The sequence below is a fragment of the Hevea brasiliensis genome, chromosome 3 (assembly GCF_030052815.1).
Source record: "Hevea brasiliensis isolate MT/VB/25A 57/8 chromosome 3, ASM3005281v1, whole genome shotgun sequence".
NCBI classification, from domain to species: domain Eukaryota; kingdom Viridiplantae; phylum Streptophyta; class Magnoliopsida; order Malpighiales; family Euphorbiaceae; genus Hevea; species Hevea brasiliensis.
Window position 1 is genome coordinate 117,194,635 of NC_079495.1, and position 6,132 is coordinate 117,200,766.

Below are 6,132 nucleotides of genomic sequence, written 5' to 3' on the forward strand. Positions count from 1 at the left end.
GTGGTAGTCTATGCACATTCGCCATCCACTCTGAATCCTTGTTGGAACAAGTTCATTATCTTGATTTGCTACCACAGTGACTCCTGATTTTTTTAGCACTACTTGGACTGGACTTACCCATTTGCTATCTGAAATTGGGTAAATAACTTTCGCATCCAGTAGCTTTAAAATCTCCTTCTTCACAACCTCCATCATCTGTGGGTTCAATCTCCTTTGAGCTTCTCTACTCGATTTAGCATCATCCTCTAGTAAAATCCTGTGCATGCACACTGATGGACTTATACCTTTGATGTCAGCTATTGTCCATCCAATTGCTTCCTTGTGTACTCTCAGAACCCTGATCAATCGGTCTTCTTGAATCTATGTTAAATTATTTGAGATGATAACTGGAAGTGTCTCATTGTCTCCCAAGTAAACATACTTTAAATGCTCAGGTAAAGGCTTGAATTCAAGAACTGGTTCCTACACCACAGAAGGTAATAATTTTGTGTGAGATACAGGTAAATCGATCTTTGGTACTCCATACCTTTTTTGAACAGGAGGTAATGACTGCAATGCCATTACTGCCTCTTGAACCTCTACACTTAATGGTTGATTGGTACTGATTTCTTGAATTCCTTGACTAATCACCAGTTCTAACTCATCCTCCATGCTTAACTCAAAGACATCCTGTACAATTGTATCAACAACATCAATAGAAAAGACAGAATGATCATCAGCAGGATACTTCATGGCATCAAAGATATTAAATTTGACAGTCTCTCCATCAAACTCCATAGTTAAGGTACCATCATCCACATCAATTTTTGTCTTGGCAGTTTTTAGGAAAGGTCTTCCAAACAAAATCAAAGCTGACTTTAATGTGGGAACACTATCCTCCATATCCAGAATGTAAAAATCTGCAGGAAAAATCAATTCTCCAACCTGCACCAACACATCCTCAACTACTCCCAATGGGTAAGCATTAGATTTATCAGCTAACTGAGTAATGATACTGGTTTCTTTCAAAGGACCCAAATTTAAAGTTTGAAAAACTGAATTTGACATAACATTAATAGATGCTCCTAAATTTGCCATTGCATGTTCAAATTTAGAATCACATATTCTGCAGGGAATAGAAAACAAACCTGGATCCTTACACTTAGGGGGTAATTTTTGCTGAATTAATGGGAACACATTTTTCCCCACACTGATCTTCTCATTATTTCTCAACTTGCGCTTTGTAGTGCATAGTTCCTTAAGGAATTTAGCATACTTGGAAACTTGTTTGATCGCATCAAGTAAGGGTATATTCAACTCTACCATCCTGAAAGTCTCCAAAATTTCTTTTTCTTGTTCTTCTTTCTTCGTTTTGGCCAACCTGCAGGGGAATGGAGGAAGAACATAATTATTAACCATATTCAGTTTAGGTTCAGTATTTACCTCAACTTTAGGAACTTTAGACTCTTTTTCTCCTTGCTTCTTCTTTTTCATTGACTCGTGTGGAGTCTGATTATCAACTTCTTCCCACTTCGCAACAGTATCGCACTTGCATTTTCTCTGGGGTTCATGACTGTTTGTGATGGGAGCTTTCCAGAACCTTGAGCGTCCAGCTTACTCACAGATGAAGCTAACTGACCAATTTGCCTCTCTATGTTTTGAATGCTATTTTTGGTCTCCTATTGAAACTGTTGTGTATTATTAGCCAAAGCCTTAACAATTTCATCAAGTGACATACCTTGATTTTAGGGAGGCGGAGGTGGAGGCGGTTGTGGTTGATTCACTTGTGGTCTTTGCTGCTGGTATCGATTTTGCACCGGTTGATTCCCATAACTCAAATTGGGATGATCTCGCCATCCTGGATTATAAGTACTAGAATATGGATCATACCTGCGTTGTGGCTATCCGTAATGTCCTACTGTATTAGCATGTTGCATTGATTCATCCTCTTGTAACGCAGGACACATGTCAGTAGCATGACCCGAACCCGAACAAATTCCACATACCTTAACAATCTGCATGTTCCCTACAGCCAATTACCTCACCAAAGAAGTTAAATCAGAAATTTGTTTCTCAAGGTTAGATGTACTTACCTCATTAACCTTCATAGGTATGTGATCCATTCTCATTCCAAACTGCTGAGAATTTGCTGCCATGTTAGCAATTAGCCTCCTTGCCTCTTCCTTGTCAACCAACGCTCCTCCACTAGCAGCATCTATCATACTGCAGTCCATTGGTAGAAGTCCCTCATAGAAATATTGACTCAACAGCTGTTCACTTATTTGATGATGGGCACAGCTTGCACACAGCTTCTTAAATCTCTCCCAATACTCATACAAACTCTCTCCATTGTACTGCCGGATGCCACAAATTTCTTTTCTTATGTTGGCAGCACAGGAAGTAGAAAAATTCCATGAGTTGACAAATCCAGAAGGAAGGTAATACAACCAATCCTTAGCTGTGCCATCCAATGAGAAAGGGAAAGCTCGAAGCTTGATCTGATCCTCTGAAACTCCTTGAGGTTTCATGCTGGAACACACAACATGAAATTCTTTTAGATGCTTATGTGGATTCTCACCTGCAAGACCATGAAATATAGGCAACAAATGGATTAGTCCATATTTTAACTCAAAAGCAACATTTAAAGCAGGGTATTGGATACACAAAGGCTATTGGTTTAGATCAGGAGCAGCCAACTCTTTCAAGGTTCTAGCAGCCATGGTTTCGTTTTCAGAATTTGACTCTGACTCCGAATCCGAACTTAACTCCTTTGGAGATTGAACTCCTTCAGATGTACTCAGAATCTGCCTAGCTTGCTTAGCCAATTTTCTCAAACGTTTAGCTATTTTTTCTACTTCTGGATCAAATATCAACTCACCAGATTGAGAAATTCTTGTCATAAATAAAAAAAAATCAAAGTAAAAACAGAAAAATGCTTCAAAACCCTAGAAAACAATCAAATTTGGCCTCAAGAGGGTGAGGCCAAGAAATCCAATGGATTTATTGGTCTTGATCAGAGCGCCGTTTCCTTCAAAATAGATATGGGTCGCCCTCCAAATTCAACCAAAATTCTTAATGAACAGTAACACTGAATAGTAACACCGTAATATTTTTTTTTTAAAAAAAAATTGAAAATAGCAACAACTCACAAACAAAATTAATAACAGAATATTCTAACACAGAAAACACGAAATTCAATAAATTTCATTCCCCAGCAACAGCGCCAAAATTCTTGATGGGTGTCGAATCCACCAGAAATTAAATTAACTGAAATCACCGAGTATGAAATATTTTCTGCAGTAAGTGGTGAATCCAGATCGAACCCTAGAGACTGAATTATTAAATTTCGTGCGCTTGTGTAATGAAAAAGAAACAAGGGTTGGGGGGGGGTGTTAATTCACAATCCAAAGAAGAAATCAAAAAAATCCAAAATTAAGATTTAAAAATAAGAAACTCTCCAATTAAACAAACTTCAGTCCAAGGTAATTCGCATTCTAATGCATTGATTGATCATAGACAAAAGAAATACAATTATATCTTATTGAATACTTAACGTAGATTTACCAAACAGCAAGGTAAACCCCTGACTTCCCTATACTCATCAATTCGAGCCCAGCACTCTTATTGACTTTAATTATTAACTGAGTTGGTATTAAGCAATCCTCATCAAATTAATAACTGCTTTAAGAAAAGGAAGTAGTTAAGCTGAACAATAATTTATGAAGCATAAATCATTTAATCCACTCTATTGTTTCCTTAGGTTATTATCGAAAACTTGTATCATAATTAATAAAACCTAATTGCCACTCATGTTCAATCTTACACAACAATTACGGATTATGAAGATGAACTAGTAATTAATCAAATCAAACAATTAACTAATAGGCCTTTTTAGCAAATCATTCAACAGATCAAAAACAATTAAATCAGAAAACAATAGATATTCAAAAAGACATAAATTAAATTAAGAACCTGGTCTCACAAATCATACATAAGAACTTGAATCCCTTGAACTGAATTAAAAACTTAGCCACTCATGTTCATGGCTTACAGAAAAAATAAAGAAAGATAAAGAAGAAATCTAAAAAGAAAGAATAGAGAAAGAAGGTGTTCTATAGAGAATGAAGGTCTGAATTGGGATGCTTTTAGCTGCTGCCCAAAGACGTATTTATAGTCAAAAATCTAATCACAAAGATAGGAACCAAACTAGGAAAAGTTTTGAAATTCAAAAAAGCAGATTTTCAGCCTGCATTCACGTTTCTGGAATCAAAGCTGATTTTCAATAACTTTCTTTCCGAATCTGCCTCTGCCCTCTTTAGGAAAGTTGTAGCCCTATTTCTTAGCTTTCCAACGGGTACTCATTTGCCCAAATCCGAGGTCTACAGCCTAAGTTATGGTCTAAAAATCGAGACTGGTTCAGATAGACGGTCCAGCCCATAGTGACGACTTCATTACTATTTTTGATAATTAAAATGGCCTCATCTCACATCCAGCCCTTCATAGAAGTTGTAGAGGTGGCTCTTAAGGTTCAATTGGGCTTGGCCTTGCTTCATTTGGACCTCTGAAACTCTAGATACAAAATAAATACTGAAACTGGTCGTGACACATCGAGTTTAGGCTTTTGCAATAGATCCATAACACATCTTGTCAACCTTAGAGACTAATTTGGGCTTTGGTCTGTTGACCCCGTGTGGCTCAAAATGAGCATTGATTTTGATGATAACAAAACTCAAAGAGAATCTATCTAACCTAACTTTAAAGTGATGTGTAGATTCTTTGTCTTATTCCTAAAGTATCTTTGAAGTTGTATCTAAGGAGAAAGGATACTCAAAGGCATTTCAAGACAAATCCAAAGTGAGAAAAGAACAAGACTATGGAAGCCAAGACTCAAAGAAAAGGTATGAAAGGCATAGTGTTAGAAATTGAGTCTTAGGTCTTTTGTGAAAAGAATGGATGAGAATTTAGTCATATGGAGCTCAAAAATGAAATTTTATTTTCTGATTACTTTTTCTCATCATGACCTTGGACACTACTATTGAAACATTTTTTTTAGGTCTAAATCATTTTACATTGCAAGTTGAGACATGCAGCTGTTGACTCAGTTTGCTAACTGGTTTGCTAAATTTTTTAGTTTGCTAATGAGTTTGCTAAAAACGTTAGTTTACTAACCAGTTTACTGACTGCTACTAAAATTTCATTAGTTTGCTAATTTATCAGAGCTGCTCAACTTCGCACAAAAGGACAAAATAACGGCTATTTTGTCTTGGGCAGTGTGTATAACGTTCCAAAAGGGTTTCAAATGGTCTAAAATGATTTGGGACTATAAATACACCTTCCTTACTTCATTTTAGTTTGATGAAAGCCTACATTTGAACTCCAACATTGATTTCTCATTTATTGCTTTCATTCAAGAGCTTTAAAGATTTTGAGCTTCCATTGACAAATCAACTCATCTCTTCTTTATAGATTGATTTGTATTGAGTAAGAGTGAGTGTTGAAATATTAAATTGCATTTAAGAGAGGTTGTACAAGCACCTATTGAAGCTTGAGAGAGTAAGTGCTTGTGATAGCACTTGTGAAGGTTTGAAGCTACCTTGCTAAAAGGCTTGGTGTTGAAAAGTTGTAAAGGGCTTTTGGTCTCTTGCCTTCAAAAGAGCAAATAGTGGAGAGAAGACTCAAAGAGGGTTCTTTGAGAGAGTGGATGTAGGCTAGTTAAGCCGAACCACTATAAAAATCATTGTGTTTGATCTTTCTAACCTTAATCTCTTTACTTTTGAGCAATTTAATTTTGATACATGATCTTGATTGTTGATTGAATTTATTGAGTTGATATATTTGAGGATTCATGAGTATGATGAGAAATTAGTTGAACACTTTGAGATGCTTGTTGTAATTGCTATAAATATTGATTAAAGCTTGAATTGCAACTTAGGGACACTTTCTTGAAATACATATCATTGTCATTATACATAGAGAAGCATTTAGTTGAACAAAGCCACAATTTTTCATTAGGCTACAAGCAAGGGCCGAAAAATTGTTAAAGTACAATTCACCCCCCTCTTGGACTATTTTGGGACAACAAATTGGTATCAGAGCCTGTCTCTCTTGCTTAGGGTATTACAACCTTAGAGTGATCCATAATGGCTAGTTCAT

The 6,132-nt window shown here is 36.3% G+C and overlaps 1 non-coding gene across 1 annotated transcript; it reads left to right on the plus strand.

Moving 5' to 3' along the window:
* The first annotated feature begins 2,259 nt into the window (after positions 1-2,259).
* LOC131178957 (small nucleolar RNA R71) lies at positions 2,260-2,366 on the plus strand. The gene has a single exon (XR_009147964.1). It is a non-coding gene; the product is annotated as a small nucleolar RNA R71 (small nucleolar RNA).
* Positions 2,367-6,132: the final 3,766 nt, after the last annotated feature.